General features: G+C 41.9%; 1 protein-coding gene and 1 pseudogene across 5 annotated transcripts in view; one reads left to right on the top strand and one right to left on the bottom strand.

Moving 5' to 3' along the window:
• The window catches only part of SERGEF (secretion regulating guanine nucleotide exchange factor), a 218252-nt gene that overhangs the window by 54784 nt on the left and 148669 nt on the right, over nucleotides 1-14799 (top strand). The window lies entirely within an intron of this gene.
• Nucleotides 7647-14799, bottom strand: part of LOC119254122 (G/T mismatch-specific thymine DNA glycosylase-like) — a 56154-nt pseudogene continuing 49001 nt past the window's right edge.

The raw sequence follows: 14799 nt of genomic DNA, 5'->3' as shown, positions 1-14799 counted from the left end.
TCTTGTTTATCTTTGTATTAGTAGGGCCACACTCAGTCCAAAGTAAACAAGCAATATCAGTGTGCCTAGGAACATGGGTGCACTCCCATTGGACAGCTTAACTCTTCCTGGTTCAATTGAAAGCCCCATTGTTTGCTGGCGTGATGAGGGTAGTGTGGGGAGGCTGGGGAGGGACCTCCAGGGAGGGACCAGGGCAGTTTACTCTGCACTGAGTCCATCCAGCACAGTCTGGTAGTCTGGTAACTGCCTGAAATGGGAGGACACCCTGACTGGCTGTGATATGTGTACTGTGTGGAGGACAGTGTCACTGCCCTCATCCTAGGGGTGAGGGAACTCAAGTTCTGAGGGTAAGCCATCCCGAGCTCAGGGTTGCACAGTATGTAGCAATCAGGGATGTGGACCTGCCTCTCAGGAGCCCTCATCCTTCCCATTGCTGGCCCTATGCTCCAATCCCCTCTGCTCTGGACAGTTCCAATCAGAAGGTGGCCCTGGGTTCTGGCTTTGGCTTTTGCTAGGTGGAGGCTGGGTCTGGCAGAGGCCAAGTAGCCCTCTCTAGGCTCAGAGTCAGGGTCAGTGTCTTACGAGGAAATGCAGGAGGAACAAATTCTCCATCAAGGCAAGTGAAGTTAACTGATTATTGTAAACCAGAAGTGCCTCCCAGAGTTGGAGGTCTGATCAACAGAGTCGACTGTGGAGTGAGAATTGGGTGTGAATTTCTGCTCTGTCACCTACAGTCCACATGACTTTGGGTCAGCCACAAGCTCTCTGAACCTCAATTTTCTCACCTACAAAGTGGGAGTGATCATACCTGCTTTACCTTGCCCTTAGGGTTGTTCAAAGATGCAAATAAGATATATAGCAGCTTTTGTAAACTCTGAAGTGCTGTTCAAGAGCTATTATTGGGCTCATAGCATGTGAGCCACTCACACTTCAGATACAGGTTTTATTATAAGTACAGTGCAGATCAGCGATGTTCTTTTTTTTAAATTTGCCCCCCCCTTTTAAAGATTTATTTATTTATGCATACTAGAGCTGGGGTACAGGCTGGAGGTGCGGGGGATGAGAGGATTCACCAGAGACAGAGTGGGGAACAGAACAGGCAGATTGACAGAAGTACACTGCTGAGGGGAGCAGCGGGCGAGTCAGGAGAGGTCTGCTGTGCCATGTGGGTTGCCCCCTGGCTGGCTGGGGGTAGAACTTGTGCTTCAGAGTCTGTGGACAGCTTCACAGTGTGGTGCTTAATCCCTCGCGCCACCAGGGTGGCCCTGCTCTTCTGTCTTAATCACTTGCGATCTTAGGATCTACATACAAACACTTTTTAGAACCAGAACTGGTAAAAATAATGGGGGGCAGATGTGCGGTAACCCAAAATCTGACTCCCAACAGTGCCAGGGAGCGTGATTTCCTTTTGAAGTAGTCATCGGCATCGACAGCAAGGATGTTTCTGTGCTTGTTCTCTCAGTAGCAGAGGAAATACATCAGCACTGATTTAAAGTCCCAGTGACCTCATGTGTCACCACCACTCTCTGCAGCATGATGGCTGCCCCAGGCTGTGCCCAGAGTCACCCTGGAGCTGACCAGCTGTCTTTTGTTGCGTTTGACCTTGAAAACTGTACTGTCCCAGGGTGAAAGTAAATCATGCAGAGGTTTAGAGTGGAAACAAAAGTCAAGGAGGCTTGAAAGGAGGCTGCAGTGGTTTAATAAGGTCTGTGAAGGGTGGGTGCGATGTGCATACTTTGGCCAGGGGATTAAAACTACTTACATCTATTTCTACCACCATTCTTCTAGCTTGCACCCCCATATCTGTTGCCTGATTTATGACAGCCCCTTAGTTGAGAGCCCCTTGTCTCTAGTCTAGCCTCATCTCAGCTGCCAAAATGATATGCACACATATAAGGTTGATCTCTGTAATTTTTTTGTTTGTTTAAAGATTCTTAGAAAATACAGAAAACATTCATTCCCACAATAAACATTTATTGGAAATCTACTAGATGGAAGAAGCTTAGCTGAGTCTTTACCATACAGTAGAGAATAAGACCCAGAATCTGCCTTTGAGGATTAGGAGAAACACACAAGCCAAAATCCCCTTAGCCGGAGTGCAAAGAAAGGAGTTACTGAGCATAAGTTCCAGGATTGTTATTCCCCATGTTCCCCGCTATATCCCTTTGTTAGCATGCAACACACAGTGGGTGCTCAGCAAACATTTGCTTAATAGCTTTCCATCCAGGATGAGATCCAACATCTCTGTTTCTTCTAAGAAGCTCTTCTTGATCTTACCCCACTCAGAACATCCAGCCTTACCTTCTTCTAGTCTCTACTCTACTCATTTGTACTGGACCAGTGAATCATCATGTTTGATACTTCTGGGTCTTTGCACATGCTGTTTCTTCTGCTTTCCTTGACCTTGGCTGCTTGGACAACCACTGACTATCCCGCTGGTGGATAAAGAGTGCTGTGTCGGGCCTCCCCGGTGGCGCAGCTGTTGAGCTCTGGGTTGCGAGGCTGCCCGCGGCCTCTGCAGCGCCGGTTTGATCCCCGGCTGCTCCCCTGCCACCGGAGGAGGGTCCCACATGGCGCGCAGACCTCTCCTGCCGCCCGCTGCTCCCCTCAGCAGTGTACTTCGGTCCTTCTGCCTGCTCTGTTCCCCGCTCTGGCTCTGGTGAATTCTCTCACCCTCCCGCGCTTCTAACTGTCCCCAGTGCATGTACAAACAAAACAAACAAACAAACAAACAAACAAATAAATTAATTAAAAAAAAACATGTCCTCTATTAAAAAAAAAAGAGTGCTGTGTCTTTTTTAAAAAAAACTTTATTGAGGTAATGCTGATTTACAACAGTGTTTATTTTTAGGGGTATAGGTTTGCATCTCCACAAATGTATGTTATCATACAACACCCATCACCAAAGCCCCAGTAATCCTCCACCATAGTCCATTGGGGCCCCTTCCTTCTTTGTTTCCAGCCCCTTCTGGTCTTGTCACCTCTGAGGAAGCAAAACCAGACCATGTTGTTGGGATATGGCCTTAAAGACCTCAATACCCCAGGGCAGTTGCTAGAGGGACCACTAATTATGACTGAAAGGAAGGAGTTCCTTTTTTCTATGCAGTATGGTTGCATTACTCCCTTCTGTGCTGTAGTGGTTCTTCCTGTGGAAACAGTCACCAGTGGTGGCCACTTCCCACATTTGCACATTGTAGTTGGAAGGGAGTTCTTTTTACTGGTACCTGGTATTATCCAAGACTGGGGAGACTGGCTGTGGATAGCAGAAGTGGAAAGAATCAGAGAAGTCTTTGCAAAAAGAGCAGCAATTAGTTGTAAAGCTGCTTATTTTTCAGAGGGCCCAGAAATATTGGAGGAAAGAGAGTAGAAGGCAAAATGGGAGCTCACTCACAGGTGCTGGGAGATAGCAAGTAGCTCCCAGGAGGACCTTCGCATTTGTCACTTCGGGAGACACAGCTGGCTGGTACTGTTGCTCATGGCTGCAAACAGAATGTATGTGTGATTGAAGCCAGCACTCTCAGCAATAAGTGAGGAAAGTTCCTCACTCCAGAAAGGTAATATAGTCATCTTGAGTATCTTCTCTGTGGTTTTATTTCTGTGTGGTCCCTTTTGGGTAAGGGGTTTTTGTTTTTTGTTTTCTTTTTTCATAACTTGGAGCATGCACATGATTTGAGGATAGAGTCTGCATAAGGGAACAGCAAATAGGAGAAGGATGTGGAAGAATCAAGAGACTTTTCATTGTGGCTTGACTCTTGGACAGACTACTTCTCTGAGACTCAGAGATTTTGCATCTGTCAGATATAAGAGTACTTATTAGGCTGACCTTCCAAGTTGTGTCAAAATGATGTTATAAATGTGAAAGCATTTTATAAACTATGAAGAAATAAACAGATGTAAGCTATAGATTTTTTTGGTCATATCCAACCTTCTGTGGATTTTCAAGAAACTTTAATTTCTTGTAGCTCTTTGGAAATCATCATCAGTTATTATAAAGCTAGAGGTTGATATGAATCCTGTGTTCCTCCTTATCCATATTACTCACTGAGTATCCAGGGTGTATTTGTTATATAAGGAACAATGGACTTGGAAAGCAATAACAGGGAGGATGCAGAGTTCTAAAGCCTTCTAAATGGGAAGTGATTGACAGTATAAATCTTCTACAGGTAAGAGCTAAGGACATCTGAACAGAGAATTCTAGAGGCATTGTCTAGTGAAAGAATTGTTGGGCAGGTCTCTTGAGTCTTTGGGAGAACTTCTTAGAGGAGATGAGATTTGAAGCCAGGGAGAGACTGAGTTTGGTGGATGAGAAGGGAGTGGTTCCCTCTCATAGTGGGGATGGTGTTGGCAAGCTTGGGTTTCAGCCCTGAGGTTGACAGTTAAGAAACACTTGATTGGTCGGCTTCCCAATACTTACCGGCTTTTCTTACTGAACTGGGGTGATGTTAATGAATGTGGTTTGTTGACACTATCTTATGAAATGTGTCAACATTTAGAAAATCTGTGTACCTCATTGAAGTAACATTTTCCAAAAGACCAATGCATGAGTTACAAAATCAGACATGCCAATTGAACCCCCCCCCCCAAAAAAAAAAAAAAAAGACTTGATTGGGAACAATAGGTTATATATGTTTTATTTATATACATGTATAAAATATAAATATATAATAAAATCATGCTTACTCTTACTGTTTGAACATTGACCCTGTACAACATACTGTGCTAAGCACTGCATAAACATCCTTTCAATTTTTAACATATTCCTATGAAAAAATGTACTATTTTATCTGCATTTTGCAGATGCAGAAGTCAAACCTTGGGAAGTATCATGTCTAAAGATACCGCCGTGAGGGAACGGAACTAACAGTGTGTGGGCCAGAAGACATATAGGAGACTGGGTGGTGGTTTTCCAGGCTGGAGGGCAGAGAGGTAACTGTGGATGCTGCTCACCCCACCCTACCTCCACCCCTGGAAGTCCAGGTGGTGCCAAGAGAGGGAGAGCTGGTGACTCCTTCTTTTCTATCCTGGGTACTAGGTGTGGACTAGGGGATGTGAGTAGAGCCACTGGGTGACGTTCCTTCCCTGCCACTGTGGAGCAGGGACCGTAAAGTGTGCCTTTGAAGACTTGAAAAAAGATATTTTCTAAAAAAAAAAAAACAAAATTAGCAGGCAGCTATAAATCAGAGACATTTTGCAAGGGAGGGAGAGGTATCAAAACAGGGGAGAGAAGAAGCACAAGGGACTATGGTGATGGTTCACAGGTGAATCAGTGGTAGGAATTTTATGGGGACTATACCTGAGAGGAGAAAGCATAGAAGAATGCCTTGTACAAAAATGAACAATGATGTAAAAAAACATATATTTTACATCATTGTTACATCATTTGACATGATAAAAGATATTTTCATTTCTCACTGTTCTTTCTTGGGTTCCTGTTTCCATTCATAGTGGCAACCAAAGATGAGTTTTGGGGTCTTAACCCTGGCCCTCTAGCCTAAAAATCCAAATTGTACCACTTCACAAGGCTCAGATTAGAGCTTAATGTGTTGAATCTTTCTTAGACAACCCCACTTGCCATCTCCATGTAGGCTAGTTGAAGGTACCAAGACAGGTACCTTGTCTTGGTTGCAGCTGTATCTTCAGTGCACGGCACAGTACCTGCCAGAAAGCAAGGGGTTGGGATTTGTTATGGAATTAAATGGAAAGTTCTCCTCAGAGTCTGGGTGACCAGTTACTTTTTGATTTTACTTTAACATCTATCTGGTCACCTCATGTTTGGTGGTCTTCCAGAGGAGAGCATATGGTGCTGCAGAGTGGGTATTGTGTTTTAAAATGTTTTCTTCATCTAACACCCTGTTGGGCAGGGGGAAGGAGGCAAGGTCATAAAACAGGCACTTGGAAATGATTTGGGGCTTGTGCTCTACCTACTCTGAAGTAGGCTTGGAGAGGTTTCCTGTGGGCTAGCACTGTGGGTTGCTAACAGTTGTGATCTACAGTTCTGGAGGGAGAAGAACAAAGCAGAATGATGACTTCTCTGCTTGCCTCAGCGTAAGTGTCATAGAAGTACAAGCATCTTTCTCAGTCTGCAATGCCCCAATCCTCAGACACCTGTTTAGGGTAAGTGCACAGAGGAATGCAAATGGTACATTTCCTTTTGCACACCTCAAGGTGAAATTTCTGTTACCACATGGGGATTTCTAGGAGCATTTCCGTAGATACCACTGTACAATGCATTTATCATCCTGTTCCCCTGGCACATTTTGCCAAGCTGCATAATTTTCCCGTTCCTTCCTATATTCACCAGCTCCATGATGATGATGATGATGTATCTGGTGGCTAAACCATGCCTGATCAGAGTTTGTGGTGTAATGGAAAGAGCATTGTATTAGCTAATCATGACAGCAGGCAGTTCCTGGTGGGGTGCCAGGTTCTCCCTATAGCACTTTATAGACATCATCTCTTTAAATCCTCATGACAACCCAACAGAATTAGGATCATTATTCTTCAGTTTTCAGTGAGGCTTAGGGGTGGTCACTTGTCCTAGGCTGCATGGCTAATAAGTGACAGAGTTATAATTAAAACCCAGATCCTGCTGCAAAGCCCATACTATGAAATACCAGGATCCCATTTTCAACTCTAACGTTAATTCCCTGTGGGAGCTGGGGTCAGAGACTCTGCCTCCCTGGGCTTAAGCTTCTTTGGAGAGAAGTGGTTCCAGGGGTTCTTCCAAATCTCTAAGGCCAGTACCCTTCTCGTTGTTAAAATTATTATCTATTTAGAGGTTAATTTCTTTTTAGCTTTGAGATTATCTCAGTTATTTATTTATTGTTTAAATTGTATAGAAGTACCATTATTTTGTATCCTTGCTAGTGTTTAGACAGTATAGATTTTTCCCTGGCCACAGGTGTAGTCACTGTAGCCCTTCACTAGAGTACCCATAGTCCTCCACCAGAGTCCATTGTGTTCTCCCTCCCTTTCCCATTGAACACAATTTACCCCTCTCTTTTCCCCTCCCCCTCTGAAAACTTAAGATCAATGGTCAGCATTCAAGAATTGGTTTTAAAGTTGATCTCCATCTGATTCTTTGTTTTTTTTCTATATTCCAAATGTAAGTGACAACATCCAATATTTATCCTTCTGGCTTATTTCACTTAGTATGATTCTGTCTAACACCATCTATGTTACTGCAAATGGCACTGGTTTATCTTTTTGATTGCTGTGTAGTGTTCTAGTGTGTATACATTACTACATCTTGTTGAGCGTCTTATGTTTGTTTCATTTTATAGTGGCAGGCTAGCTGCTTTGTATTAATTCCACAGCAACAATGTTAATGTCAGATAATTAAAAGTATATAAAATAATATGAATTATTAATATACAGTAGAACTTTCTATGATGGATGGAAATGTACTGCCTCAGTCCAATACAGTAGTTGATAACCACACATAACTACAGAACACTTGAAATGTGACTAGTGGACAGAGGAACTGAACTTTAAATTTTAATGAATTCAAGTTTAAATAGCCACCTGTGGATAGTGGCTACCATATTGCACAGTGCAGGAACAGACAGTATAATAATGTAAAACCAAATAGAATATAGATTTTCTTCCATTCCCATCTCTTCTTTAATTTGTCTCCAATATCCTAACTAAGGCTTCTTTAGCTCTTGGATATCTGTTTTTTGTTCACTGCCTTTCAACTGGTCCCTGAAGGTCGTTCAACTTAACGCAGTAATGTACTTTGTCCTGGGCTGGATGGAACTGAGTACATCTTGCACTTGATGATGGCATAATGCAGCAGAGAGTTTTTGTGTGTGGGTTCTCATGGGATTGAAGACCAAATTCTTCATTCTTAAACTTTACTCCAAAAACTTCTTTGCTAAAAATTTCACAAATACATTTCCCATTAAACACTGCTATTCATGGCTGATATTTATGTAATTCCTGCACTAGAATATTTCCTCCACAAAATTCTTTACTGCTGCTTGGTGTTGTTCTTTCAACCTTATTGGTAACTCCAATAATACCCTATTTCCCTGGTAAAGTGTGACCATTCATATGATTGAGTTGGACCACACTCAGTCCTGACATAAATAGACACTTCCAAAAATGGTTTCCAGCTCCAGGGTAATGATGCCCTTTGTAAGCAGACATTAGCCCTGAGTTTTTGCCAATAATCACAATGACCAGGTTGAATGTCAAAATGTTAGGAAGCGTCTTGGTCAAAAGTTCAGCTTCTGAAATTCCATTAACACATTTCACTTTCTTTTCACTTCAAACGTGTCTATAATTTTTTCTTGATGTTCTTTTGAGTTTTTGAACTTACCAGATTTTTTGACCATAGTAGATTTTTGGGGGGGTTCCAATGGTTTTTTGTTCTGTTCTGGATTTTCTTTTTCCTTCCATTTGGAGTCTTGTTTGGTTTCCTGATGGGAGCTGGGGCTGCAACTTCGGCTGGAATTTGCTACTCCTTCATAACTGCCATAGGAAGATGTGCAGCCATCATTTGTGGAGATGGAAATGTTTTTATAGCCCGGGCTTGCTGAAGGGAATAGCTGTTTGCCTTCTCTGCTTCTACTCCCTGCAGCTGCTTGTGCGGGCGCCCACTCCTGACAGGCAAGCAAGTGACTGGTGTTTAGTACTGCAGTAGGGCAACAATCTAGGCCTACATGATTTAACTGGTTAATTCTATCAAATATTAAGGGAAAACCCCCACAAATTTTACTCAAAATTTTTGAGAAAATAGAGGTGGAGGAGGGAATACTTCCCAACTCATTTTATGAAGTCAGTATAGTTCTCATATAAAAACTCAACAGAGGTATTACAGAAAAAGATAAGTATAGAATAGTTTTCCTCATAAACTTATACACAAAAATCTTCAACAAATATTAGCAAATCAAATTTGGCAATATATAAAAATATATTAAAAAATATCTTGACCAAGCTGTGTTTCCCCAGGAATAAAAACTTGCTTTAACTATTAAAAACAATAACTGTAATTCACCATGCTAACAGCATAAAGAAGGACCACCAAATAATCATTTTAACATATACAAAAAAGCTTTCATAAAATCACAATGATAATTATGTATCCTCAGACCTGTTAGGATGGTTATTATTGATTAGACAAGAGATAAGTGTTGGCAAGTATGTGGAGAAAAGAAAACCCTTGTACATTGTTGATTGGTGGGCATCTAAGTTAGTACAGACAATATGGAATCAATATGGAGTTTCCTCAAAAAATTAAAACTAGAACTACATATAACCCAGTGGTTCTACTTCTGAAGAAAATGAAATCCAGAAGAAATGAAATCCATATTTTGAGGAGCAGTCTGCCCTTCCATGTTTATTGCAGTATTACTTGCAATGTCTAAGATATGGAAACAGTTTAAATAGCCATCGATAGGTGAAAAGATAGAATGTGACACAGACACAATAAAATATTATTCATCCTTTAAAAAGAAGGAATTTCTGCCTTATGGATGAACCTGGAGGACATTATGCTAAGTGAAAATAAGCCAGAAGTAAAAAGATAAATGCTGATCCTATCACTTAAATGTGGAATCTAAAGAAGTTGATCTCATAAAAGCAGTAGACTGGTGTTTGCTAGGTGAAGAAAATGGAGAGATGTTGGTTAAAGGATACAAAGGTTCAGTTCTGAATGAAGATTGAGTAAGTTATGTAGATTAATGTACAGCATGGTGACTATAGTTAATAATTCTGTATTGTGCAGTTGAAATTTGCTGAGAGTAAATCTTAAGTGTTCTTAGCATACACACAAATAGTAACTGTGAAGTGATGTGCTAATTAGCCTGATTGTGGTAATCGTTTCACAGTGTATACAAATATCAAATCATGTTGTACATCTTAAATATATAGAATTTTTGTCAGTTATACCTCAATAAAACTGGAAAAAATTTAACATTCACTTGTGATTAAAAAATTTGGCAAATTAGAAATAAAATGGAACTTCTGCAACCTAATAAAGTACATTTGTAAAATGCAACTATTATAAATAATGGTGAAATATAGAAAGTATTGTATTTAAGATAGGAATAAGACAAGTGTGTTCTCATCATTTTTATTCAACATCATACTGCATGGAGGTTCTTGGTAAGAAATCAAACGAGAAAAAGCAATAAAAATCATAAAAATCAGAAAGAATAAATCTGTTTTTATTCACAGATGACATGTTTATTAACATAGAAAATCTTTACGGAATCTATAAAGTAACTGTTATGCCTTATAAATGAATTTAGCACAATAAAATTCAACATTCAGAAATGTTTTCATGTAGCATCAGCAAAGAATTGATAGATCTTAAAGAAACAAATTCTTTTTCAATTATATCACAATGCATAAAATATTTAATATAAACTTAAAAAGAAGTGAAAGACTTATACTTGAAAGTGATAAAACAGTGCTGTGAGAAGCAAAAGAAAACCTAAATAAATGAAGAGAGGTATCATGTTTGTGGGCTGAAAGACTCAATGTTGTCAGTTCTCCCCAGATTGATTTGTAGATTTAAAGCAATTCCAGTCAGAATCCCAAGAGGCTTTATTTGGGGGGCGGGGGGGGGGTGGAGGTATAGAAAATGACAAGCTGATTCTAACATTTATATGGAAATGTAAAAGGCCCCAGAACTCCCAAAGCAATCTTGAAAAAAGAAGAATAAAGCTGGAAGATTCACATTACCCACTTGAAGATTTGCTGTGAAACCACAGTATGACAATGACAAAAATACAAATATCTTGATTAAAAAATGGGCAAAGGACTGGAATAGACATTTCTCCAAAGATTATATACAGATGGCCAAGAACATATGGAAAGATACTGAGCATTACTAATCATTAGGGAAATTCAAATCAAAACCACACTGAGCTACCATCTATCTCACATCCATTAGGATATCTACTATAAGTTATATCTCTCTCTCTCCCCTCCTCCCCAAAGCAAAACAACCCAGAAAATAACAAGAATTGGCCAGATGTGCAGAAATTGGAACCCTCATATACTGTTGGTGGAAATGTAAAATGGTGCAGTAGCTATGGGAAATAGTATGGTGGTTCCTCAAAATATGAAAAATAGAACTATCATATCATCCAGCAATTCTACTTCTGGATATTCATAAGAATTGGAAAGCAAGATCTTCTGAAGTATTATTCACAATGGCCAAGAGGTGAAAACAACCCAAGTGCCCATTGACAGATGAATGGTAAAGCAAAATGTGACATAGACACACAAAGCGGTATCATTGAGCCTTAAGAAATTCTGACACAGGTTCAAGGATGAACCTTGAACACATCATGTTTAATGAAATAAGCCAGTCACAAAAGGATAAATACTGCATGATGCCACTTGTATGCGGTATCTAGAGTGATCAAAAAACATAAACACAGAAAGTAGAATCTTTATTCAAAGTGCCCCCAAACTAGGAACAGTTCAAGTACCCATCAGAAGGACCACGGATAAAGACGTGTAGTACATTCATATGGTTCCAAAGGAGAGAAGTGATACAGCCAATAACATGGATGAAATCTCTCAAACATTATTGCGAGTCAGTGAAATCTTACCCAAAAGAGTACATACCGCATGACTCCATATGTATAAAATTCTAACAGGTAAAACTAAAACCAAAAATATTCAATTAGGTACGCATCTGTGTTATAGAGGGAGACCCTGGAACTCAGAGAAGCTAAGCCCTTGACCCAAGACTACACAGCAGGCCAGGGGCAGAGCTGGATCCTGTCTTTGAGATGTCCTGCCCTCTAGTGCACTGTCTTTTCCACTACCCCAAGTGGCCTTGTAAACATATGGGGATGTTAGCACATGGCCCCATTGAGAGGAATGCTGTGGGTTTCCTCTGACTCCTCTTTTTGGTCTGAAAAGTGCTGTTTCCTGCTGAGCCTTCTAAAATGGACTTAGTTGCTCTGCTAGACTCCTTTAGCTTCCCTGTGCTAGACACAGGAAGAGGGAAGGAGCAGTCAGGCTGGAGAGTGCACTGACAGTGTTATTAGAAAGGTTTTTCTGGGGCTCTTTCTCTGCAATTAACACCTTCAATTAAAAATAAAACAAGTAAATAACTGTTCCTTCTTTCCAAATATTGCTGAGACTCTCTGTGGCATTGTTCTTGGTTGCATGTCCTGGTGATGTCTGAACAGTAAGTGCAAATTGAGAAAGGGACTGGTGACACCATTACCAAAGAGATTTTCTCAAGGGGAATGACCACGTCTAGAATAGAACAGTCATCTGCTGGCAGATGGGCAGGGTTCCACTGAGCTACGAATCTGACCCAGAGGCCAGCCTTTCCTGTGTGTTCGCATTTTTGGGTTATCCCTGCTGGCTCATTGACTAATCCCCCACCACCCCACCCCCGTTCCCTGCTGTTCCATCCCTTGGGGGTCACACTGCCTGTGATGCCTGGGCACACCCGGATGATCCAGAGGAAGCCAGAGGCACACTGTATTCATGCAGCGAGGTGGCACCTCAGCTTCTCTGCAGTGAAAAGCCCAAATTAATTCACTGTTGTTCACAGTCCTCCCAGTTGAGCAGACTCCTGGTAGTTCAGAGTGTTCCCGTGCAAGAGGTAAGGCTAAGAAGAGGTGGATTTTTCTGTGTACACTCAAATGCTCTTTCTTGACTTTACCTTGATAATTCATTAACTTCTAAGCCGATGGGCTAAGGAGGGAGGTAGAGATAGGTCCATGTATGGATAGAAAGCAGAATAATAAAGCCTACTTTTTTTTTTTTTTTTTTAAATTTATTTATTTATTTATTTTTATTGATTGATTGATTTATACATACATGCATACAAGCACTGGGTACAGTCAGAAGCGCGGGAGGGTGAGAGAATTCACCAGAGCCAGAGCGGGGAGCAGAACAGGCAGAAGGACTGAAGTACACTGCTGAGGGGAGCAGCGGGCGGCAGGAGAGGTCTGCGCGCCATGTGGGACCCTCCTCTGGTGGCCGGGGAGCAGCCGGGGATCGAACCGGCGCTGCAGAGGCTGCGGGCAGCTTCGCAACCCAGCGCTCAACCGCTGCGCCACCGGGGAGGCCCTAAAGCCTACTTTTTGTAAGTTAGAAGAGCTCTGGTACTTCCTGCCTTGTTATCTAACTTGTTTGCTATGAATTTAGGCTTTTCTACTCCCTTCTTTTACCCCAATCTTCCTGTCGCTTTCTCTTTGTCCTGCCCTTCTCCCTTCCATCCCTGCCCCACCTCCCACTCTTTTATCATTTGTTTTCTGAGACTATGAAAATAAGAAATGGTAGGGAAAAATACAGATCATCACCAAACTCCTGCTCCTTCCCCAGGTAATAGATTCACTATTTCTATTGGTTACCAATGGAGCATTCACTCCATCAGAGATGATCACATTTGTTTTGCTCTGTCCATGCAGTTCACTGATTGATGAGACAAAAGCTAAGCAGGACCAAGAAACCAGAAATGGATTAGCTCTCCCTAACATTCATTTGTTCCATTAATTCAGCCTCCTCTGATACCCACAAGAATTCCTACCTATCTCCTTTGGTGACCAGTGTGGATGATTGTAGGTTCCTTCATGTATTTACATATTTTTTTTTTAAGATTTATTTATTCATGCATATAAGAACCGGGGTACAGGCCAGATGCGCTGGAGGGTGAGAGGATTCACCAGAGACAGAGTGGGGAACAGAACAGGCAGACTGACTGAAATACACTGCTGAGGGGAGCAGCGGGCGAGGCAGGAGAGGTCTGCTGTGCCATGTGGGTTTCTCCCCGCCCAGCCAGGAATCGAACCCATGCTACAGAGGCTGCGGACAGCTTCACAGTGCTGCACTCAATCGCCTGAGCCCCCAGGGGAAGCCCTATTTACATATTAAGATAGAGTCTGGGATTTAAAAAAAAATAAAGATCTCTAAAAAAAACCCCAAAAAACATAGAGTCTGTGCACTTTCTGTGACTTGGTTCTGAATCACCCCTGCTTAGGGAAGCAGGGGCTCTTCTGTCTGTTCATCCCTCATTCCTATCATGTCCTGTCTTTGCCTGTTGGCTCACTATCAGTGACTTCTGAGTCCGAAGTATGAACTAGTTTCCTCATGTTTTGGTCACTGACAACTTAAAATAATGACTAAAGTCCCTTGTGCTCCTAAGCAGAGACCCAATGAGTCTCTGGGGCCCCTCCTACTTGCAGGGGTCCAGATTCGTAGAGAGCTAGGGATTCTATAATGTAACACATTGAACTGGAAGTCCTCTGATACCCACAAGAATCCTTAGTGGTTCTAGCCCCATTTTGCCCATAACTTGCTTCATGGCCATCAAGAAATCACTGCCTTACAGTCTTGATTTTCCCATCTATTTCATGCTTCTGTGTCTGAGGAGCATTGGTTCAGCTGTTTATACTGTATTGTGACCAAGTCAAACTTCTGTTATGCCATATTGTCTTTTAAAATACTTGGTGGGCCAAACAGAATACATCTGAGGGTTGTTCTGGCCATAATCCTCCTTTTCTCTCCCCTGGCATGGCAAAGGACCATAGGCTCAGAGCGAAGCCTTAGGACCAGTTTAGGAAAGTTGTGAGCTCTCTGTCCTAGAGCAAGTAGCAGAGGTCCTACATGTGTTTGCTGCACAACAGCCTTTAACCACAGGGGGTTAGAAGCTGGTAAGGGCTGGGTAGCTATTGACTGCAAGGGTTGGTTCCCTCAACAGTCTCTGTGTCTTGGCCACTGACTGCTAGCTTTAAGCCTCCTAGTACATACCACAGGGTATCAGGGCACCAGACAGGAACCCATACTAGCCCTGCCCTGCCAAAAATGCAGGGCACA

The sequence above is a fragment of the Talpa occidentalis genome, unplaced genomic scaffold (assembly GCF_014898055.3).
Source record: "Talpa occidentalis isolate TD23 unplaced genomic scaffold, MPIMG_talOcc4v2.1 talOcc4.3, whole genome shotgun sequence".
Taxonomy (NCBI): Eukaryota; Metazoa; Chordata; class Mammalia; order Eulipotyphla; family Talpidae; genus Talpa; species Talpa occidentalis.
The sequence above is the reverse complement of the archived record's forward strand: the minus strand, read 5'-3'. Positions and strand labels throughout refer to the sequence as shown.